This window comes from Bombina bombina, chromosome 7 (assembly GCF_027579735.1).
Source record: "Bombina bombina isolate aBomBom1 chromosome 7, aBomBom1.pri, whole genome shotgun sequence".
Taxonomy (NCBI): domain Eukaryota; kingdom Metazoa; phylum Chordata; class Amphibia; order Anura; family Bombinatoridae; genus Bombina; species Bombina bombina.
In genome coordinates this window covers 127,327,683-127,340,105 of record NC_069505.1, presented here as the reverse complement: position 1 = coordinate 127,340,105, position 12,423 = coordinate 127,327,683, and the positions used below count along the sequence as shown (strand labels likewise).

Sequence of the window (12,423 nt, the reverse complement as noted above, 5' to 3'; positions counted from 1 at the left end):
AGTAGCCAGAACGAAGGGAAGAGCTACAAACTGGAAGTGCTGATCCAGAAAGGTGAACCTTAAGAACCTGAAGTGATCCTTGTGTATTGGCACATGAAGGTAAGCGTCCTTCAAGTCTATCGTAGTCATAAACTGACCGACCCTCTTGAACTAGGGGCAGTATAGACCTTATCGTCTCCATTTTGTACGATGGAACCGACAGGAACTTGTTTAAGCACTTTAGGTCCAGAATCGGGCGAAACATGCCCTCCTTCTTTGGTACCATGAACAGGTTTGAATAGTACCCTATACCCCTTTCTGCTAGAGGTACCGGTACAATTACTCCTAGAGAGGAGAGATCCATCACACATACTAGAAAGGCATCTTGTTTCTCTGGTTTTGGCGATAGATTTGACAAGAGGAATCTGCCCCTGGGAGGATGAGTTTTGAAACCTATCCCGTAACCCTGGGCAACAACCTCCAGAACCCAAGGATCCTGTACATCTCTCATCCAAGCGCCTGAGAAAATAGATAGTCTGCCCCCTACGAGATCCAGAGCCGAATCGGGGGCCGCCCCTTCATGCCGTTTTTGTCTCGGCGGGCTTCTTGCTCTGCTTGGTTTTATTCCAAGATTTAGAAGGCTTCCAAGATCCCTTGGACTGCTCAGGTTTCGTGGCAGGTTGCTGTCGTTGGGAAACAGGAAACAAGAGGGGCGCCTCATGTGTATATCAGTATGCTGAACCAAAAATGCTTAAATAGAGAGCCAAGTGGGTACTCACATTTGGCCCAAGTACACTTATGTACTGGTAGGCGCAGGCTAGTAACTTGGGGTGTACCAGCTAACCCTCTCCAGGTGAAAATAGGTCAGTGCAGGGGGATCCTGCTGCGCTCAAAGGTTGGTAGGAAAGTCAGTAGCAGTTACTCTAACTGCTATAGATGAAGGTAAACCAAAGCTTGTATCAAACAAGTTAGTTTATTAAAAACAAAATATTAAAAACATTGACAAACAATGGTTTAAAAATACAACGCGTTTCTCAACCCTAGCATGGGCTGTTTCTTCAGGCATAATGAACCTTCTAACTGACAATCCATTTAAACTCAATTGTGACCAATAGAGAACATGGGCACACCCCTAAGGGTGTGTGTAAATTTCAACCATACTAATTGATTAGCAACAACAGAATACTGACATGATTGTTTACATAGTCACCATGAAAATATAATATACATTATAACTTTTTTTTTTAAAATTAACCATCTATAAAAGAAAATAATAGATGGTTCTAATTACATAATGACAGAATATGTGTCTAAAACTAACCTGTCACACTCCTTGCGTCTGAGGCTCTGTTGCTGCGTTGCTTAGCAACATCCTTTGTCTCTGAAGCGGTCTCACTCTGCTGACACGCTCCCTGAAGCCGTCCCATTCTGCTGACATCACTCCAGGTTCAAATTCCGGCGTGTCCTTCACTTGATGCCCGTTTGTTTTTCCTTGCTGTCGCTTTGTGAGTACTCATTTTGATACTTTGTTGCCTGATATTCTGTTAACGAACTTTGCTTGCCTGACCACGTTTCTGTTTAACCCCTTCAAACCCGAGGATACTTTGCTGCCTGATTTACTGTTAACAAACTTTGCTTGCCTGACCACGTCTCTGTTTAACCCCTTCAAACCTGAGGATACTTTGCTGCCTGATTTACTGTTAACAAACTTTGCTTGCCTGACCACGTCTCTGTTTAACCCCTTCAAACCTGAGGATACTTTGCTGCCTGATTTACTGTTAACAAACTTTGCTTGCCTGACCACGTCTCTGTTTAACCCCTTCAAACCTGAGGATACTTTGCTGCCTGATTTACTGTTAACAAACTTTGCTTGCCTGACCACATATTTGTTTAACCCCTTCAAACCTGAGGATACTTTGCTGCCTGATTTACTGTTAACAAACTTTGCTTCCCTGACCCCGTCTCTGTTTAACCCCTTCAAACCTGAGGATACTTTGCTGCCTGATTTACTGTTAACAAACTTTGCTTGCCTGACCACGTCGCTGTTTAACCCCTTCAAACCTGAGGATATTTTGTTGCCTGATTTACCATTACCTTGGATTATTCTTTTCCAGTGAGGCTGCCGTGGGGTCAGGTCCTGGTTTATACTCAGTGTGCTAGTGTGCTGTTAATTATCATTCTAGCATTCGGGTCTGATTCGGGACTTCACCTAACCCGACATAACAAATGTGCCATAATATGGATCCTGCTGAGTTATTCAGGGCCGTGACCCTACAAGAACAGCTTCTTGGAACTCATGCTACACACCTGCAATCCCTAGAATCTAAGTTGGTCCAGATCACTACACTTCTTCATAATCTAGCCTCTCCTGTTCAATCTCCTGCAACTCCTGTTGTTGCTGCGGCCAGTTCTGGTCCAATATTTAACCCACCTCAACCTACTATTAACTTAACTCCTAGGATTTCCTTTCCGGATAAATACGACGGCAACCCTGAAGACTGCCGTGGATTCCTAAATCAATGTCGTCTTAATTTCAGAAATAACCCTCATGTGTTTTTTAACTCATTCTCTAAGATAACATTTCTGATTTCTCTCATGAAGGGCAAAGCTCTGGCTTGGGTATCACCTCTTCTGGAAAAAGATGACCCTTTGCTTTATGATGTGGACTCCTTTGTATCTGTTTTCTCTTCAGTGTTCAACAAGCCCGGCAGGTCTGCAGCAGCCGAGGCAGGACTGTTGGATCTTAAACAAGGTTCTCTCTCTGTAGCCCAATATGCTATTGAATTCCGAACTTTTGCGGCTGAGACTACTTGGAACCATGGGGCCCTGAGAGCTGCCTTCCGCAAAGGTCTAGGTGAACATCTAAATGATGAGTGATGAGCTTGTTTTTCGGTATCTACCCGAATCCCTTGAAGATCTCATTAATTTATGTATTAAGTTGGACACACGTTATTCTGAGCGTCTTCAGGAAAGAGACTATAACAGGAGACCCTTTTCCAAACCTACTTTTCACCTGCCTTCCGTCCTCCTAATCCTACTGCTAACACACTCTGCACCTACTTCCATAGGTTCTACAGACTCAATCAAATTAACTGATGCTGAACGCCACAGAAGGCGTACTCTGAGACTTTGTCTTTATTGTGGAACTAAGGGACATCTGTTAAAGTATTGTTCTACAAGTCCAGTAAAAGCCCGGGCTTAACTTCTGACAGAGGTACAGACTTAAGCCGGAACTCTTTTTCTTCCCTCAATCCAAAACTTTTTGTTCCTGTTACTTTGAAATTCAGAAGTGCTAAGTTTCAAGTTCAAGCCTAAATTGATTCTGGGGCTGCAGGGACATTCATTGATTCAAGTTTTACTGATTCTCTCTGGATACCACTTCTTGAAAAAGATCAAGTTATCAAAGTTACTACTGTCAGTGGTCAACCTCTAGGTTCTGGATTTATTCAACAAGCCACCATTCCTCTGTTTTGATGTAATCTCCTCTCCTCAATTTCCTTTGATTTTGGGACTACCCTGGTTACAGCTTCATGATCCCGTTTTCGCTTGGTCTAAAGGGGAACTTATAGCCTGGGGAGATACTTGCTTCAAACATTGTCTGTCGAGTCCCCATATGGCTCCAAGTTCAGTAGTAGCAGTTTTGGATATTCCCGAATCCTTACCTATGCAATATCATTCTTTCTGTGATGTGTTTTCTAAAAAAGATGCTGAAGAGTTACCATCTCATCGGACTTTTGATTGTCCTATTGATTTATTACCTGGAGCTCCTCTCCCTAAAGGGAAACGTATCCCCTGTCACATCAAGAATACGTTTCTTTGGAAGAATATATCAAAGATAACTTGGCCAGAGGCTTCATTCGTCCTTCGTCCTCACCTGTAGGAGCAGGTTTTTTCTTTGGCGAGAAGAAAGATGGAGGCCTCCGACCCTGTATTGATTATCGGGCACTGAACCAAATTACTATCAAGAATTCTTATCCTTTTCCGCTCATTCCAGAGCTTTTTGACCATCTCTAAGGCGCATCCATCTTCTCCAAATTGGATCTTCGGGGGCCGGGGCATACAATTTGGTCAGAATACATAAAGGGGACGAATGGAAGACAGCTTTCAACACTAGATTTGGTCACTATGAATATCTTGTTATGCCTTTTGGGTTATGCAATGCCCCTGCTGTATTCCAACAGTTTGCAAATTAAATTTTCAGTGATTCGTTATAATATATCTGGACGATATTCTGATTTACTCTGAGTCCTTACAAGAACATCTCCTACATGTGAAGTTAGTACTCCAGAGAATTTGTGAGAATCATCTCTTTGCCAAACTCGAGAAATGTTCTTTTCACCAGACCCCTATTCCTTTTCTGGGGTATATTATTTTGAAATCCAGATTCGAAATGGATCCTGATAAACTCTCTGCCATTAAGGACTGGCCTAGATCTACCACCCTTAAGTCCTTACAAAGGTTTCTTGGCTTTGCCAATTATTATTGAAAATTTATAAAACACTTTGCTAATATAATTTCTCCTCTCACTTCCCTTACTAAAAAGGGCCAAAACTGCAGAGATAGGTCAAGCACTGCTATACAGGCTTTTGAAGCTTTGAAAACTGCATTTTCCTCGGCACCCATCCTCTGTCACCCTGTTCCTGAACTCCAATTTATTCTTGAAGTGGATGCCTCTGCTATAGCGGCAGGAGCTGTATTGTCCCAACGAAATACCACTACCAGTAAGATTCATCCAGTAGGATTTTTCTCAAAAAAATGTAGTCCAGCGGAACAAAATTATGATGTAGGCAACAAGGAGTTACTTGCAATAAAGTTAGCTCTGGAAGAATGGAGGCATTGGCTAGAGGGTACTGCTTAACCGTTTCGTATCCTAACAGATCACAAGAATCTTCTGTATCTTCACTCTGCTAAACGCCTCAACTCTCATCAGGACCGTTGGGCTTTGTTCTTTTCAAGGTTTAATTTTGTACTGTCTTATGTACCTGGTATGAAGAATTCTAAGGCTGATGCTTTATCCAGACAGTATCAATCTTCTGATTCTGTGCCATTTGCTGCTGAACCCATACTTCAACCTGTCAGTATTCTTGCTCAGTTATCCTCATTTCCTATACAGGCTCTACGCTCAGCTCAGACCAAGGTACCTTCTACTTATAAACTACCTCCTGGAATCTTATATGTACCTCCAGAATTCCGCCGAACTGCTTCGTTGGGCCCATGACAGTGTCTTAGCTGGTCATCCTGGGGTAACCCACACATTATGGAAACTCAAACAACATGTGTGGTGGTCATCCATGTCCAAAGATGTCAAGGACTATATCGCAGCTTGTCATTCTTGTGCCTCAAATAAACAAGCCTGCCATCTACCTTTTGGTTTATTACAACCTCTCCTGGTGCCATATTACCCTTGGTCTCACATTTCCATGGACTTTATTACAGACCTGCCTGATTCTGCTGGAAACAATACTATTTCGTTAATTGTGGACAGGTTTTCCAAAAATGTCCATTTCATTCCGTTACACGGATTGCCTTCCGCTCGGAAGCTCTCTGAGCTATTCATCCTACATGTCACTTGTTTACATAGATTCCCTTTGGACATCGTTTCTGACCGTGGTGTTCAGTTTGTCTCACGATTTTGGAGATCCCTATGTAAAAAATTCGGAATCAACATTTCTCTTTCTACTGCTCACCACCCTCAGTCCAACGGACAAACAGAACATGTTAATCAATCTCTTGAATCTTTCCTCAGGCATTATGTCAACCATCAACATTCTAATTGGTCCCAACTTCTTCCTTTAGCTGAACTGGCTCACAATTCTCGTCTCAATTCCTCCTTACAGACGTCTCCTTTTAAGGCTGCTTATGGATTTGAACCAATAACTTTTCCTATTTTCACCAGTACTTCTACAGTTCCTGAAGCTGATCGAGCCGTTAAAGATGTCTGCAAGCATTGGCATAAAATTCGACAGATCCTTCTCCTCTCTGCAAAGAAGTATATGAAGTTTGCTGATCGCAAACGCTGTATAGCTCCTATTTATCGTACAGGAGATAAGGTGTGGTTGTCTACTAAATTCATTCATCTTAAACAACCCTGTACTAAATTGGGACCCAAATACATCGGACCTTTCAGAATTGTCTCCAAAGTTTGTTCTTCTGCATACCGTGTGGCCTTGCCCAAGAATTTGAAGATTCACTCTGTGTTTCTTGTGTCTCTTCTGAAACTTGTAGTGAAGAATAGTTTTTCCACCAAAGTCAAACCTCCTCCACCTTTGCTTCACGATGGCGCTTCAGAATTTGAGGTCAGTCAAATTTTGGATTCCAAATTACGGGGTAGCCGCTTGTATTACTTGGTTCATTGGAAGGGGTATCCCATTACTGAACGTTCCTGGGAACCCGCTTCTCAAATACATGCCCCTACGTTGGTGAAACAGTTCCACAAGAGAAATCCTTCTAAGCCTGGTCGGGTTCCCCGGAGGGGTCCTTGAGAGGGGGGCAATGCCATGCTCCTCGCTTCTGAGGCTCTGTTGCTGCGTTGCTTAGCAACATCCTTTGCCTCTGAAGCTGTCTCACTCTGTTGACACGCTCCCTGAAGCCGTCCCATTCTGATGACATCACTCCAGGTTCAAATTCCGGCGTGTCCTTCACCTGATGCCCGTTTGTTTTTCCTTGCTGTGGCTTTGTGAGTACTCATTTTGATACTTTGTTGCCTGATATTCTGTTAACAAACTTTGCTTGCCTGACCACGTCTCTGTTTAACCCCTTCAAACCCGAGGATACTTTGCTGCCTGATTTACTGTTAACAAACTTTGCTTGCCTGACCACGTCTCTGTTTAACCCCTTCAAACCTGAGGATACTTTGCTGCCTGATTTACTGTTAACAAACTTTGCTTGCCTGACCACGTCTCTGTTTAACCCCTTCAAACCTGAGGATATTTTGTTGCCTGATTTACTGTTACCAAATCCTTGCCTGCCTGACTACGTTTAATCCTGACCCCTTATCTTCAATCAAGCATCTTTGTGGTATTACTTGGATTATATGAGTAACATCTAACCTTGTATTATTCTTTTCCAGTGAGGCTGTCGTGGGGTCAGGTCCTGGTTTATACTCAGTGTGCTATTGTGTTGTTAATTATCATTCTAGCATTCGGGTCTGATTCGGGACTTCACCTAACCTGACATAACCATATAGCAATTTCAAATCATATGTATCCAATTTGTAATTTATCATTATGATTATTAACATAGTCATCATGGAAATATAATAAACATTAACATCTGGTTACATAATAACATAGTATGTGTCTCCATATAACCATACAGCCATTTAAAGTTTATCATTGGTTATTATTCCTGGTGCATACCTTTAAATGCTACAAAAACTCATCATTTGGCAAAGTATTATATCTTAAGTTTCAGATTAGGTGACTTGTGCAAATGGTTTACTTGATACTTTACCTTGTTATTTAGGTCAAAAAAGAAATATAGGTTGACAACTTTTGCATAGATGAGATGTTTGTTTAAGTTTAGTGATTTTAAAAATAGAGGAACGAGAGAGCGCTGGAGAAGAAAAAAAAAAAACGCAATTCATTTTTTGTGTACCACAATTCAGTTTTTGTGGAATCTATTATGTTTTTTAAAAGGCACCTCCATACCCAGTAGCGTCTAATTTCATACTCTATATCTAAATATATACTATATATGTATGATTATACATTGCATAGGCCATATGATATATTCAACTATAAGGATTTGAGAAATGCTTGTCTTAAATTGGGACTCGCTGCTCCGCTATAAAAGAAGCACCATGGGCAACAGCCAAACCAGAAGATTGAGAAAGGTCTACTACCGAAACGCGTTGCATCTGTTTTTGGCCCAGTCAGGCTACCATAGTCTGATACGTCAGACTTCCAGTGTTCACTACCCGGAATTAGGACCGGATGGAATATTGCAGCAAACGCCAGACGCGGCGTCTCAATCGAGCAGCTCAAGGAGTATCAAAACTGTAAGTTTGGATAAGCACTTTAAGTGTGAATGTAAATATACTTCTGAGAAAAGTTTATTTTACATTCTATAGAATACCCAAAGGGAGCGCTATCAGAAAAGTATCTTTCACGCACAACATCGGATTACACTGCAAAAAGACACAAAGTTTCAAGGATCTTTTTAAAGTGGATATAAATCCTCTTTTATTTGACTATCAACTCTCTATTATTGTTTGCTAACAACATCAATATCCTTCATGCGAAACTCTGTTTGCTTATAACAGAGCGCTGTCTGCTTGCACTCAGGCTATTTCGCAATAACTATACTAATGTAGCTTTATCGGCTTGCACTCAGGCTAATTTGCAATACTTAGACTCATCTACATGAAAGAGAACTTTTTTGTGTGAAATAATTAACCCCTATCTATGTGCAATAATTAACACTTGGCTGTGTGGTATATGAATTGACTCTTGTGAGCGTGCATCTGCTCAACTTGCTTTTGCTTTTACCTTTGAGTGTTATATTGCTATGTTTTTGTGAAGTGAGTTTTTTTTAACTATTATTGTGCATATTAACTTATTTTAAAATACCTCTTTTTTATATTAATTCACCTTTACCCACTAACATTTCCCATCTCCCTCCTTCATTTTTTATTGTATTATTTACTCTGATTTATTTTTCAATTGAATTTTGTATTTTATGAATTTTGTACTTTATGAATTTTGAAACTTTTACAGATTTTTATATATTATGCACATTTTGTCTATATAAATTTTAACTACTTGAGTGGCAGTTAAATATCAAATAGATTTTTATATATATAAACAAAATTTTGTTCTAATTATCAATTCAATTTATTGTACCCACCCGTATAGTTTTAGCTTTACACTCAGGTTTTATCTGATCTTTAGCGCAGGAAGATTATTTATTTAGTTTAGTTAAGTTTAGCGATTGCAAGACCATTCGATTATATTGGCTACAAACAGCAAGCAAGTTATTTAATCTTTTATGCATCGCTAGACTATCAGTCAAAAATCGTGAGCGTTCAGCGATATTGGGCCAATACTGGCTTATTATTTAGGATGCGCCCTCTAATGAACCAATACTAAAGTGAGGAACATATCAGTAACAGTGTCATAGTCGAAGACTGCCGACATGCAAAAATCAGGAATGATCTTTTATCATGAGGTATAACAATGGGTGTGTATTAGTGACGTAATTTAGTCTTCTCTGATACAGTGTTGTACCGAAAGTGTCCGCCCACATGATAGGGACGTGATAAAACCTTGTTAAGTATTAAAGAGCATGTAGTATATAAACTATATAAAGTGTGGGGGATATGATGTGTGACCATGCTACGTGTTCAGTGTGAAAAGCATAATGTGTGAATATACTGACAGTGGTAATTTTTGTGTTAGCATATAAGTAAAGGAAAGAACTGATACCATTCTTTTAGCGGTACCTGTCGTTGGGACGTGTCCGAACGAAAGGGACGAAAATTAGGACCCTTAGGTTTATTCTTCTTATCCTTCAGTAGAAAGGCACCCTTGCCGCCCGTAACCGATAGTGGATATGATAGAGTCCAGGCCTTGACCAAAAATAATCTTTCCCTTAAACGGAAGAGAAAGTAATCTAGATTTGGACGTCATGTCAGCAGACCTGGACTTCAACCACAGAACAGAAAAGCCTGATGTCTTGGCATTCAAGCGACTAATCTGCATATTAGAAACCCTCAGGGCCCTAATTCTTTCCTGTATCTCCTCGAGGGGAGTCTCCACCTCGACCATTTCTGACAGAGAGTCACACCAATTGGTAGAGACTCCTGCCACCACAGCATCCGCAGCAGCAGGCTGAAAAACGAACTCCATGTTGTTGAAACATCTTTCTTAACAGGGTCTCTAATTTCTTATCCATGGGTTCCTTAAACAACGCACTATCCTCAAGCGGGATAGAGGTGCGCTTAGTAAGCGTGGAGATAGCTCTGTCTACCTTAGGGACAGATTCCCACACTTCTAGCTGAGAGTCTGGAACCGGGAACAATTTTTTAAATGAAGAAGGGAAAAAAGAGATCCAAGTCTCTCCCATTCATTCTTAATAATATTCACCATCCTTACGGGAACCGGGAAAGTCTGGGGCACTACCCTGTCCTCATAAACCTTATCGAGCTTAGGAAAAGAAGGTTCCTTCGGTAACTTCGGTTCCGGAACCTCTAGAGTAGCCAACACCTCTTTTAATAAAAAGCATAAGTTCTGCATCCTAAACCTAAAGTCTGGTTCCTCTGCAGCCGGAGCTTTAGAGGCCGCAGATTCCAAACCAGAGAGAGTCCTCAGAAGTATCGGAATCCTCTGCATCAGCGGATAATCTAGTCTCAGATACATCCAACGGAGTAGATGACCCCTGGGAAGGATAGCAATGTTTAACCTTTCGCTTGCGCTTAGCCTGGTGAGGTAAAGCACTAAAGACCGCAGACACCGCCGTTTGCAACTGCTCAGCAAAATCAGACGGCAGCATGGCCCCTCCCGCAGGAGGATTAGAAGTGCACTGGGGAGCTGCATGTGTAATCGGAGATGAATGTAGGGAATGCACCTCGCAGGACGGAGAGCCCTCAGAGGTGGACGGCTCAGTGGTACTAAACATCTTATTTCATTTAGATATCACTATCTTATTGAGGCATGTGAAACATAGTTGAGCAGGCGGGTATACTGAAGCCTCCTCACAATAAACACAGGCATCAGATTTAGGTAAAGAGGGAGTACCCTCTAACATATCAGAGTCCTCCATATATTGCGCCTTTAATATGGACTTTAACAAGAATTAAATGGCATCTTTATACTCCCAATGGCCGGGGCACTCACCAACTCCTATGACCCAGGCCCACAGAGAAACTCGCTTTCTTCTCCTGCAACCGACGGTCAGGAAAGGAAGAGGAAGAAGCTATACCCGGTCACATGGAGTGCTGTGCAGGACCGCCCCTGCAGCCAAGAAAAAGCACGCAAACTAAACAGGCTGTGCAGTAATCCAAGGAAGGAAAAGCTTGACTGTTTTACATTGCCCAAGCCACATCTCACACATGTCACAGCAAAACACAAAAAACAATCATGTATACATGCCCCCCTGTTCAATAATCACCTTCCGGAAATATTAACCCTTGATCCTATACAGATAAAAGGAGCCACACTGTGACCCTGTCTTCTTGCGCTATCATTACATATAAAAAAAAAAATGAAATGATCTTACCAGAATCAACGCCGTGGAACAGGAACACCGCCTCTCAAGTTTGACAGATGGTAGCATCACTCCTGACATTGACTTGAGTGAAGAAAGCAGGCAGCGAAACTCATCAACGCTGATTGCTTTAGGAGCTGTTAATATGAGTCGGGATGGTTTCGCAGAAAGACTCTCCCTGCATCTGCAGACTCTCACTGAGAGGCCGACAGGATTACTTAAAACTCCAGTCCCATCTCGAAGAGTACTACCCTTCATGAGAGACTATCTTCAATCTTCTGACACTTCTCTGCCAACCTCCTGTGACGAAAGGCTAAGAATGACTGGGCGATGAGGGGAGTGGGGGAGGTATTTAAGCCTTTTGCTGGGGTGTCTTTGCCTCCTCCTAGTGGCCAGGTTCTGTATTTCCCACAAGTAATGAATAAAGCCGTGGACTCTCCTCATATTAGATGGAAAGTATATTAATAGAACATTCTTGGTTATGCAAAACTGGGGAATGGGTAATAAAGGGATTATCTCTTTTCAAACAATAACAATTCTGGAGTAGACTGTCCCTTTAAAGGGGCAGTATACTATAAAATTGTTATTCCCTTAATGTGTTTCCAATTCCAATTTCATAACATCTGCAGAGTATAAAATGTATGAGATTTGCTTTTTAAGGCTTATTTGTGTATATGAATGTAGCTGATTTTGTGTTTTGAAACCACAACCTAATAAAATATGGTGAGCTTATAGGTATATTCAGATCTCATTACTTTATCACATACAAGCTTCTTTATCTTATATCCGTCCACAAACCAATCATCAATACTTGGAGAGAACAATGGAAAATTAACATTTTGTTACCTTATCTCTTCTATACCCCATTGGGAGTGTAATTTATTCTGCTGGCTGTGTTTACACAGATTAGCCTTAAGGCCAAAAACTTTCAGAATAGGTGGGGATACCACAGGCTAAATCAACTATTTCAAATGCCAATATAAGGGTAATGGAAATACTTGTAAACAATTTAATACACTCCAGCAGGTAAAGTGGATCATTGGAAACAAATTAAAGGGAGAATTTTTTGAGTGAACTGTCCCTTTAAGTAGAGAGCTCACCTTTTTTTTTTTGTGTAAAATACATTATAGTACATCATCATTTAGATTTACATGCATTCGCATCCTACATTTGTCCATGATACAAATGCAATATGCTTCACACAGAGCATAGAATGGAAGACACCACATTCTACAGGGA

At 41.2% G+C, this 12,423-nt stretch overlaps 1 protein-coding gene across 1 annotated transcript in view; it reads right to left on the bottom strand.

Moving 5' to 3' along the window:
* Positions 1-12,423, bottom strand: part of MAPK8IP1 (mitogen-activated protein kinase 8 interacting protein 1) — a 204,275-nt gene that overhangs the window by 50,390 nt on the left and 141,462 nt on the right. The gene's annotated exons all lie outside the window — the stretch shown is intronic.